The 12,613-nt window shown below is 39.6% G+C and overlaps 1 protein-coding gene across 1 annotated transcript in view; it reads right to left on the bottom strand.

Moving 5' to 3' along the window:
- CLNK (cytokine dependent hematopoietic cell linker) overlaps window positions 1-9,152 on the bottom strand; it is a 213,940-nt gene extending 204,788 nt beyond the window's left edge. The window contains exon 1 of the mRNA XM_054253475.2: window positions 9,040-9,152. The gene's annotated coding sequence lies outside the window, so the exon portion shown is untranslated. The remainder of the gene's footprint in view (window positions 1-9,039) is intronic.
- Window positions 9,153-12,613: the final 3,461 nt, after the last annotated feature.

The following is a 12,613-nucleotide window of genomic DNA, read 5'->3' as shown; positions in this document are numbered from 1 at the left end:
GGAACAGTCTCTTACCCAGCTTTGCCACAACTCTCCTTAGCAGTAATTCCAACCCCCATGTGGGCCATGATAATAGAAGGGGAGGCAGGATCCCCAGCCTGTGGCAGTGGAGGCTCTGGAGCCCCAGCTTTCCAGGACTTTCTCCAAGGGGTCTTACTTTAAGATCTGACCTGGATCAAAGAGTGTATGACCTCTTCTTGCCTTGATTAGGGGACCTTTAGAAGCTGGAATGCCCCAGAAACAGAGCACATCTCATGGTGTTTGTGCATTCACTTTCTATAGGAATTGAGGCATTTATTTCAGTTTCTCTTCCTGGTTAGGCTCAGAAATAAAGGCCATAGCTCTCTCTGTCAAAGAGAAGTGACACTGGGGTGTCATCTGTCCGTTCTGCTTGTGGAATCCAGAGTCTCAGCAGGGCATTTGGCATGGGTGATATTAATAGGTCCACAGTCGACTCTGCCATGGGGAAGCTGAAAGAAGCTCTGAAGGTCTCAAGAGGAGACCACGCCCTACCTTCAGGAACTCACCATCAGGGTTGGACCAGGCAGAAGGAGAGGTGTTGGGTGGAGCAGTGTGGAGGTGCAAAGGAGCCCAGGGTCCTCCAGGAGTCCACAAGGAGAGGCTGCCTGTTTTCATGATGCTAGTTTACTTCTCCAGCAGGAAAAACACCACTGTACTAAGTGCTAGATGCCAATGCAAATCTAATTGCAAATGCCAACATGGGCAATAGAATCGCCTGAGTGTATATCAGGCCCTAAAGCCTAGGCAAAAGCGCCAGAATATGCTCGTAATTAATTTACTTTGGGTTGGATTGCTGTGCTTTCATTTCATTAATACCTTCCCATATACTTTATAAACCCTGACCTGGAACTCTTTGGGGAACCAAAATGAACCCCAGTTTGAGAAGTGGTGTGTGTTATCTCCCTACAGGGCTCACTGTACTCTCCTCCAGGTATTAAGGGGACCATGTCAAAGAGAGGTGCACAGGGTGACTCATATCCTGAGTAGAGAGACCCCTGTCTCAACCATCTATTTGGACCAAACAGCGTTACAGCTTTGGAGCTGATGGTCTCAATGATTATATTTGGTCATCTCATTAAGTAATTTGTGGTTTAAAAAATGTTTTGTAAAGATAATGGATTTGATTTTGTTGTTCAACTCCCACTCAGGAGTAAGAACATGTGAGTGTTTGTTTTCTGTCCCAGTGTTAGTTTGCTGAGAATCATGGCCTCCAGCTTCATCCATACCCATGTCCAAGTCCATGAGAACACATGGGCACAGGGAGGGGAACATCACACATTGCATCCTGTTATGGGGAGGGGGCAAAGGAAGGGAGAGCATTAGGACAAATACCTAATGCATGCACTTAAAACATAGATGATGGGTTGATGGATGCAGCAAACCACCATGGCACATGTATAGCTATGTAACAAACCTGTATGTTCTGCACATGAATCCTAGAATGTAAACTATAAAAAAAAAGAGGTAATAGATTTGAGGGTTAAAAAAGCACACCTATATTTTAGAAAACTAAAATAAAGAAAATAGCATTCTGCAGATGAAAGTATCCATAAGATTTCTGAAGAACATACATTCGGTTTGGGAATTAAAACCCTGATGGCTGCTTCTGAGCTCAGAACCCACCTGGGGTCTGAGTGAATGCGTTAGGAAGCACAGCCTTGTTTTATAAATAGGCTGGATTTTGCTGTATGTCTTAATCCAAGAATAATTAATACAAGCAGTTTAAACAATTGGAAATACGTAATGCAAGAAATCGCATTTCCTTGTTATCCTTGAGAACTCTTGTTATCCACTGGGAAATCACCAGTACTACCAAACTGAGCTTGCAAAGAGACATTTATCATAAATATTGCTGCTGCATTTTACCTGACCCAAAATTAATATTTCATGAAGAAAAAATTTCTTTTAGGGTAAAGAAATCGTTTTGCTCCCAAACATTACTTACTTATTCCTAGAAAATAATGCTCATAAAAATACTGGTCCCTGTTTATTTTAAATCTTAGGAAACATCATTCTAATAATAGCTACAACATACTTTCTAGTTATAGGAAATGACCAAAAGCAAACTGCGAATGGCTAAAGAAATGCTTTGAATGAACCAGGAAGGTAGGAGGTAGCCGTGCAGTTAAAACTGGGTCAAGGCTGGACACTAAGGTCTATATGAAGGCTTAAGGCTTTTTTCCTCATTAAAACAGGAAAACAGGAAAATAACATAAAACCCACACAATACACATCTGACTCCTTCTGCACAATCATATCACACATATCCAAAATGGTAAATGTCTTTTGGAATTGAGAAAGACAGCAATTAGTGTATATTTGGAGAAGAGGACAGTAGAGTGTGTGGGTGTATGTGTGTATGTGTCTATGTGTGTCTGTGTTTGCACACACATGTAGGGGTTTTCAGTAAACATGTTGCAATCAAGATTTCTCAGATGCAGGTTATATTCATTTGGTTACGATTCAGAGTTATATGTATTTTCTTTAATTTTCATATCAAAAATGAGAAAGTTACATTTTAGAGATGCTCATACTTAGAGGAAAATATATGCTGATTGGATTTCTAATTCTATACCCTGGTCAGGTCAATCAGCTAAATTTAATTAAATATAACATTTAATTTTATTGGATTTCCATTGAGTAGAGGCATTTGAAGTCAAATGGATGGCTACTATAGATTTCCTCTTTTTTTTTGAGGGGTAAGAGAAACTGCTCTCCTAGTTTTTGTGCTATTATGTATGGAATATTTTTATAAGACTTTATGACTGTCTTGGTAATGAGCAACTTCCCTTAAGTATCTCAAGGCAATGTGACTATGCATTCATTTTTTATTTTAAATGATTTTGAAAACACTCTTAATGAACTGATGCAATCTATAGTTTCTGAATTTATTAATCCTGTTGAGTTTTGTTTTAAAAAAAAATTCCTTTTTTCTCTTCAGCTGTCTGATTCCGCAGAAAGAGTATTCTTCTTCAGTGGTAAGATTCTTTCTCCTTTTATTCCACTTTGTGGTGAACAGACTCTTTCATTATCCCTTTTCTTGTTCATTTAGCTTTCTCATATTCCTTTCCTTCCTGTGTCCTTTATTTTTCTCCCTTCTCCTCCTCCACCTCTTTTCCTTGGATTTTGCCTCTCTCTGCTCTTATTTTTAAAGTGATTTTACTGTTCACATAAAGTGAGACTGTAGAAAAATAATCTCCAAGTTTGCCAAAATCCTAACAGATATTATATTTTATTATTTTTCAGTTTACCTCTGTCTTGCCCCTATTTTTCTTTTCTTTTTTTTTTTTTTTTTTTTTTTGGCTTTCATAAATGATGGCAGAACCAACTGACAAGGGGCAGGTACTTCTAGCCCTGGATTAAATCAGAACATACCCAACTGTGATTGTTCTTCCACTGATTGATTAATGCATTGAGGTGGCACTGAAGACAAATTTTACAGGAAAAAAATGTATAAGAAAATAAACTAAGACTTAGGGATTGCTATTTATTTACCACAATTTACAGGCTGGTCCTTGGGTGAAGATGGGGTGAAGATAGAGCCAGTGAACCCCACCATCCCCATGGGCATCTAAAAGCCAATGGCAAAACACTGCAATTTATTAAGCATCTGCTGTATACTGGTGATTTTCTGAGGAGCTGTTTCATGATCAGGAGAGCCTGAAAAAAATTTCAGGGAAATTTAAAATCCAAAAGAGGAACACAAAAGCCCAGATAGTCTAATCAAGACTGGAAAAAAAGTAATACAATTTACAATGGTAGTAATATGGTTTAGCTCTCTAGTCCCACCTACATCTCATCTCAATTAGTAATCCCTAGGTGCTGAGGGAGCAAGGGAGGTGGAGGTGATTGTATCATGGCAGGGGGTCCCCCATGATGTTCTCGTGATAGTGAGTGAGATCTCAGGAGGTCTGATGGTTTTATAAGGCAGTTTTCCCTGCCCTTGCTCGCTCCTCTCTTTTGCTAACTTGTGAAGAAGGTGCCTACTTCCCCTTCTGCCATGATTGTAAGTTTCCTGAGGCTTTTCCAGCCCTGCAGAACTGTGAGTCAATTAAACGTCTTTCCTTTATAAGGTACTCAATCTCAGGGAATTTCTTTACAGCAGAGTGAAAATGGACTAATACAAGTAATAATAATAATAATAATACCATTTACTGCTTACAAGAACTGTATGTAGGGCATTTTGTTTAATTTAGTTTCCATTATACAGCAACTATCCAAATGACCTAGATTTTTCAGTATTGAACAATCCTGTCATTCTGTGCAGCAGACATTTCCTGAGCCAAGCCAGTCCATTGAACAAATGCACAGTGCGGATCCAGATGAGATCATCATTTCATCTGTAACTTCAAGTACATTTAGAACCTAACTCCTGAATTAAACTTCCCCTTGCATAATTAGCTACGTCTTTTTTCTCTTCTTTTATTCAGGATCACTTATCTAGCAAGATGGGAGGCAAGTCTTTCAGCCCAGTTGTGCTGAATTATACAGTGAATTCTGCAACTTGAGTCTCAGTTTCTCTAATCTGAAAGATGAAGCTATGTGAGTGCTCATCCTTCTTTGCACACAGGATTACTTTGAAGACCAAATGAGATGATGAAAGTGAAAGCACTTTGCAAAGTATATAACTGCTATGCAAGTACAGTTCCACAGACAATTACTGAATAATTTCTATGTATCAGTGCCATGAAGGACTCTGAGAATTTAAGATTGGCTAGGAAGATATTCCAAAAGAATTTCTATCATTTTTCATTAAATCTTAACATTTTCAGAAGATTAGTACATTTGACGAATTGTGAGACACCACCAGGGCTTTGATAGATGAATTATAAAAAATAAATAAGAATATGAAGAAATTAGCTTTTTGTAGAAATCATCTTAAAATAGGACTTCTTCAGGTCAAATTTCCTAAAAGAGGACAAAAGGCCAAGAATCTAAGGAAGGTTTGTTTAAATATAAAATAAACTCCTAATCAGAATGCTAACAATGATGATAACAGCCAGTACCATTGACTTTGTCCTTAGCAATTGCTAGACACCATGATATGCATTTTTATGTACTAAATCTCACTTCTCACCACAAAATCAAGACGTAGATATTTTTATTCCATTTTATAAAGGATAAACAGAGGTTCCGAGAAGTTAAATAATCATATTGCCAGGAAGTAACTGATTTCAAACCCAGGCTATCCATGTCTCAATGACTGGATGGCATGGTGTAGTGAAAAGAGCATGTAGAGAACTAGGAGTTTGGGATGGGGACAGTGTGGAGGTGTCCTGTGCAAAATGCCCAGACAGAAAAAGCTGCTTGGGAGATTTCCTAGACTTGCCCATGAGTGAGGACATCCTGGTATATAAATATTTGCAGGTAGCCATTGGGCAGACTGGCTTTCCAGGTGCCCACCAAGGCATCAGACCACCTATAGCTTAGCAAATCCAGCTATTGAAATGATGCAGCTCTGCCTTTGTGCTCACCAAGCTACTGTCCAACAGCAGTTTAGTTTCCTGTGCACATTTGTCTTCTGGGAGGGAATATGCCAATTATCTGAACTTATAATTTGAGTACACTTGAACAAAATCACCAAAGACAGATGCATAGGCCAGCATGCCAGAGTGGACTGACCTCCTGAGCTCCACCAACTCTGTGTGGCTCAGATAAAATTAGCCTTCTGGATCTGCAAAACCTGATGGTGAAATGGGATTCCTTAGGCAATCCACAAAAATTCAGGCTTCTCAGAGTTTGGACCTGGGCTATTAGCCCTCATCTTTATCTTAAACTAAATTGAACAGAGAACCTACCATAGTTAAAGATTATGACCCAAACACATGGATATTAAGATACTAACTTTTCATGTTGCATCTAGACTTTTTTGGCTTATCTTAGATCACATGACAAACCACAGTACCATTTAAACACAATGGAATTTTGATTCTCATGCATAAGTTTTTAGGAAGCTGTGTTTCAATTAGTATCACCCATGAAATTTAAAAGAAACGACTAAAATACATATTTGGCTAATGCCTGTGATGTATCTAGGAGTTCCTGAAATGCCATTGGCTAGTTTGGAATACAGTGACGCTCTGACCGTGACCGGGGACACACAAGCAGGACACTGATTGCGTACCATGCAGAGAGCAGGAGCTCCAGGCTCAGGTGGACCTGGGTCTCATTTATAGCATATCTTGTTATTCATTGCATGAAACAGACATGTGTGGAGCCTGCCTGAACTTCAGAATTCGATTTTGTAACGTAAGAATTAAGTACGCCTTCTAAAAAATGAGAAATGATGAGCATTTCTTGTCTAAAAACACTTAAATGGTAACCTATAAGTCACTGGTCTTTGGAACACATGATTAAAATTAAGCAGAATAATCACGATAATTATTCCCAAATATTCTGCCCACAAGAGTAACAAACAATAAATAATAAACACAGAAAGTAGTCCTATAATAACTCCTTTTATACAATTCTTGTTTGGTGTGCATGTGTGGTTATTTTTTCTTTATTGCTGATCTCTAACCTGATGCTCCTTAGTTTTGTTGATAAAATCAGTGAATGGTACAATCTGTTAAAAATCATAAATATAATTTATATTCAAATACTTATCTCTCTGGTTAATAATGTAGCCCCTTTGACCATTTTATGTCTCTCTGTTTGTCATGCTGGGGGTTAGGTACAGCCTGGAACTGCAGAACTGAAGTCTTGGCAGATGTTGTCAGTAGCTTGTGATAGTGGATATAACTGCTTCATCTATTGGGATTCGGAAAAGGATACTTCCAAGTCTTTCTGCTATTCTTCATGTGACTATGGGCATAACACCACACAGCCACCATTCATCCAGTTCCTGGCTGTCCCTTCTGTGTCAGACACTGTGTGCACATTTGCTCTCACTCTTACAGCGACACACAAAATGTATTCTTCCACCCAGTTTCAAATTACACAACACCAACAATAGCCAACTGAAGATCTGAGTGGTTAAGCTACTTAGCTAAAGGCAAACCGTAAAGTCACACACTGGATTCATATCCAGTTTTGATGATCGTGAAGCCCTGTGTCTTTCCATTTCACCATATTGTCTATCCTCATCTTTTCTAAGCTTCAGTTTCATCTTTTAAATACTCTAATGTGTGCTCTGTCTACTTCACTAAGTTGTTAAAATCATTCAAGAAGAAAATATGTATTCATAGACCTAGATTACAGAAGGCTATACAACTGTAGAATATCACTATGTTCTAATGAGATTAAAATATAATATGTGTAAACATATGTGTTGTAATCAATTCCATGGTAATTGTGGGTATATTTTATGAAAAAAAAATCAGAGCCAATTTAGAGTGAGGAAAGGAAAGTAATGGAGAAAGAAGGCAACACTTATTGAATATCTACTAAATGTTAAGAATATACCATATTTCGTGTAATACAAATGTTATATTATTGAGGCTAAATAACTGTCAATACAGGTTTTATATGATCTTACTCTATTAAAAAGATGCAGAAATTGAGGATCAGATGTGAAGCAACATTCCTGGTACAAGTGACAGAGTCATGATCCTCACCATTTTGGTCAAGTGTCAAATCCTACAGTCTTTCTGAGACAGCACCTGACTTGTGGCAAAGTGAGCAAGAAACAGAATCCCCTGGTGTTCAGGCCAGAGCTGGCTAAATAATACAGAAAATTATAAGCATTGGCTTTCAAATAGTCTTGCCTATAGGGTCATCTGAGAGGGCTGGTTGGAAATAAGAAAGAGATACTACCATTTAGATGGTCAGTGTCAGAAACTGTTCAGGAATGAGTTTAAGGATGAGCTCTGTGAAACTGCGATCAACACTGACCACCATTCCGATCAGTCAGTAAGGAAAATCAGTTTCCTTTTGAATTCTGTTACTGACATTAGTGACTGGACAACCTTGCACATATTACTTAGATAACTCAAGTTCTTCATATGTAAACTGGGGAAAGTAATAGCCAACATTCTAGGCCAGCAGGAGCTGGAGGTAAGTAAATGCCATTTACCTTTCCTGCTTCTCTAGGGCATATCGTATCTTAAACTTCTCAGAGGATTTCTGAAGCTCTGCCATTTCTCTGGTAGGCCTTCAATTAACTAGGTCTACCATTGTCTTCTTGATATTTGCAATGCTTATTCCTGGTGGGTTGGGAGACCCCTGGGAATCCAAAGAACAACGCTTTTGAGATGCTGTGCCACAACACAGGTGAAGAGAGACAACCAGAGAAATAGCCAGGTAGGTAACAGACAAGTGACACTGGTAACAGATAAGCCAGATGAGTAACACTGTGTAAACTAATAAAAAGAGTATTGATAAAAAGTTTAGACATATCAACACCTTTTAAAATCAAAGTATCTATCTTTTGATGGTAGTTATTTTCTTTTCTGTCCCACTCCAGTTTGCTTTATCCAAGAAAAACCAGGCAGAGATGACTCCTGGCTCTTTTCAAGAGTAAGGATTTAACCCCAACTTTAACCTCACTTTTGAGCTCCTCACTCACGTGAGTGGAAAGATGTCTGTGTGATTCCAAAGTCTAAGTCTCCTCTACACCAAAGCAGAAAGAAAATCCTATTACTTTAGAAAATGTTAAAAATATATTTCCACAGGGCTCCAGGAGTTAACTTCTACTTTGAATGACCTACTTTGAATGGAGGCTTTCTTTCTAGGGGGCTTTCTTAATGAAGATCAGCCAGGAAAGCCAGCCTTGGGGCCTGGTCTTTAGATTTCAGTTGCAAACAGTCAGGGAGTCCAAGCTCCAGGAAAAGAAGATTGAAAACATTTAGTCTTTCAATTTTCTATGGGCAAGTATCTTGATTCCTTCTCCCAAAGAATGAAAGAATCTTTTAACAATTGAGTTAAGGACTTTCTTCTTGCTCCTTTGATGCTATAGAGAAGGCCCAGACTTCCATGTTAGAAACACATGTTGGCTTGGTGCTCAAGTCTTTCCTATGATCATTTATAATGAGATGACCATGAAATGCCCACTCGGACAAGCTGGCCTAATGAGTTTACCTGAACAGCATGGAAGGCACCAAAGGCTGAGGCGACCGTCTCCTGTGATGAGGGGAGGCAATGCAGAGATCTCGGGGGTGCTGGAAATTAGTAAGGCCGTGTGTTGAATTGTTCTCAATGCTGAGCAGTGCCTTTCAGCAGAAAACCTCCTGATAGGTCCCTTTTAGGTTTGGTTTCCTGTGACATGCAGCCACAGACCTGAGAGTTCTGACCCAAGGGCCAGCAGGACTTCCTCTTCTTAGGCTGCAGTGCAATAAATGAGGCTTTCAGAGGCTAAAATCTTCCGACCCTAGCACCTGTTTCCTCTTCTAGGGACTTGACATTCTAGTTTTATGCAAATTGATGCTGAATTGCATAACAAACTCCAAGATTATTTACAATAAATTCAAAGGTAGAGGTTTATATTTCCTTGGGTAAATAATTCTGGTTTTGACTTAACATACACCCCAAGGAAAACACTAAAATAAGCACTCGATGAATGCTAATTACGAGTCAGTCACATTGCTAAGCAACTTGCCAGCATTATCCTCCTTAATCTCACTAATAACCATGTAAGGAGCATACTTTAAACCCCATTTTGTAATTGTGAACACTGAAGACTAGGGAAACTGGAGTAATTTAACCACTTTATCAATTAGCTTTTGCCGCATCAGGGGCTTAAAGTGGTAACCATTTTATTTAGTTCATGATTGTGTGTGTGTCACTTGCTCATTTCTTTTGGTCTGGACCTATATTAATTTTCTAGAGTTTTCATAAAAACGTCCCAAGCACTGAGTGGCTAACAAAACAAAACACAAGTTCAAACTGTATTGTCTCACAGTCCTCGCCTCTGGAAGTCTGAGATTAAGGTGTTCAGCAGGGTCAGTTCCTCCTGAGGGCTGTAAGGGCAGGATCTGTTCCAGATCTTTATCCTTGGCTTGTGGGTGTCTTTGTATCCCTGCTTTTGTGTTTACATGGCATTCCCCCTGTGTCTGTCCAAATTACCCCTTCTTAATCCGGACAGAAGCCACAGTGAATGATGTCTCACCCTGATCACCTGATTTTAACTTGATTACCTCTTTAAAGACCCTGTCTCTAAGTCAGATGGCATTCTGAGGTATTAGGGGCTTAAGACTTTAACAAATGAACTTTAACAGGGAGATATTTGTCCCATAATGAGACTTGATCAACTGATCTGTGCTAGTGGGTTGGGAGGCAGTTGGATGATCTAGGATTATCACATTCATGCATCTGTTGGTTGGCAGTCATGTCAGCCAGGTGCCTCGGTTCTCCTCTGCATAGCTTCCTGTTATCTAGCAGGCCATCTTGGCCCATTTACATGGTGGGTTTGGGGCTCCAAGGATAGTGGGAGAGGGGAAGTCCCAGCTTCCAGCCTTTTCCAGGCCTCTGATTGCATCCTGTTTGCCATGCTCCCATTGGCCAAAGCAGGTCACATGGCCAAGTTCAGAGTGAATGCGGGAGAAAATTATTCTAGAGGTTAATACAGAAAAGTGAATTATTTGGTCTTTATTGGAAAATAATCTAAAATCCATGTTCACATCCAATTGATGGCTAGACCACAATAAGAACTCAAGTCTATGAATATTCTTGCTTTTTACCAAGGAAGAACTGAAGACAGTTTGGTCTAATGAGAAAGTTGATAACAGTGTAGGTGATATTTATAGCATTTTTCTTGGAATATCATTCATTAATTCATTATCTGTTGAATATGTACCATGTATCAGGAGCTCTATTAGGTGCTGAAAAATAAAATTAGGTAAGAGATGTGCCTAATCCTTTGATGGAGCTTATGGCGTAGAAGAGGTGAAAACAAATGAATGGACTTCAGATATATATAAGACTACAATTACTAGTAAATGTAATGAATAGTTGCATTTACTGATCAGGCATGTATTGACTAAACATGTAGATATTTTAACATGTTCTGTTTGAATAGATTTCAAGTAGTTAACAGATGTGTTATGCCCATATATTCTTACCTGCTTGTATTTGCAAGATAATTTTATCATTTCATGCATTAACAATGATAGGAGATTAGTAGTAACAAACTCTTTTTAAAGGAGAGAATCGGTCAGGTTATGTAACTCGTCTACATTTATCCAATTAGTGTAACTGGGTGGGATTTGACCTAAGCCAGTATAACTCCAAAACCTGACAAGTAGATATTCACATCCTCTACCCACTACTACCAGGCACTGGGCACTGGGGATATATAGGTGCAAAAAATATCTTGTCCCTCCTTCATGGAGTTTAGAATCTAATAGGATAGAGAGGTATTGAACAAGAAATAAACCATTAAGATAGGAACAAAGAGGGTCTGAAATGTGTAAGAGGCAAATGGGTTCTACTCTGTGAGTTCAGGCAAGATTTCCTCTGCGGAGGTGCCAAGAAAGCTGGGGTGTTGATAATAAGTAGACATTTGCTGGACCAGAAGTGGAGAAAAAAGGGGAGGGAAGAAGAAAGAAGAAAGGAAGGAAGAAACAAAGAAGGCTTCTAAGAAGGAAGGAAGCAGGAAAGAGAAGAGGAGGGAGGGGAGAAGGGAAGAGTAAAGCAGGTGTCTGGGAGCACATTTAAGACCAAAGGTATTGTCATTCTGGATGCCTGGGTGGGAAAAACAGCATAGCTCACTGGAAAAGCCTATATAGCAAAAGGTGGCTAGAATGGAGAGGGAGCAAGGAAGCAGCAAGGGAGGCCAGCCGCAAGTTCTAACTCGCATGTTCTTGCTGCCTGTCCCACATTCCACAGTTAGAGGGACTCCCTTGTGTTCATCTTCTCTTTGGGTGATCATTCGTTTTGTGTTCGTTGCTTTATGAGTTTTCTTGCCTCTTATCCCCCATCCCCCTCTTTCATAGTTTATTGTGTTCATGGACCCTGAGTCATAATAAGAAGTATAAATCCAGAGACATATGGGTTTTGCCAACCAGGTTACAATTATCCAGATGTGTCACAGAGTGGGTGCCTAGATCTGGGCAAGGAATTTGACTACTCAGGGTGCCATATGTAACATAAGGATAATAATACTTACTTGGAGGAGTGGCTATTAGGATAAAATTACTTACCTCCTGCAAAGGTCTAGTATGTGCCTAGCTATAATTAGCATTAGCCCCCATGGCTTTTGTTGGGCCTGTCTCACAGTGCCACTAAAGCATAGTATGGGACCATCAGAAATACTCAGCTGCGGATAAGTGATTGAATGGAGTATGTGCCATATATAGAGAGCTGAATCTATGTTCAAATGGGATATTTCTGAGTCAATGCTTGACCTACCGATTTTGGTAAGTTTTTACTTTCTGGATAATCTACTCAAGGCATGAAACTCTTGGGTAGATCATGTGGAAGAATTACAGGGAGCAAAACAAACAAACAAACAAGCAAGCAAAAAACAAGGAGAAAAATCCCAAACAGGACTTTTAAGGTCAATCATATTCGAGTAGGACCATGGTGCCTGGATGACTGGGAAAGAGCTTTTCCTGGCTCTCGCATGACCTGCTGGGAGGCTACTTTGCCTGGCTCTCGCATGGCCTGCTGGGAGGCCACTTTGCCTGGCTCTCGCATGGCCTGCTGGGAGGCCACT

Source organism: Callithrix jacchus, chromosome 3 (assembly GCF_049354715.1).
Source record: "Callithrix jacchus isolate 240 chromosome 3, calJac240_pri, whole genome shotgun sequence".
Classification (NCBI taxonomy): Eukaryota; Metazoa; Chordata; class Mammalia; order Primates; family Cebidae; genus Callithrix; species Callithrix jacchus.
Note: the sequence above shows the minus strand (reverse complement) of the source record. Positions and strands in the feature narration are given on the sequence as shown.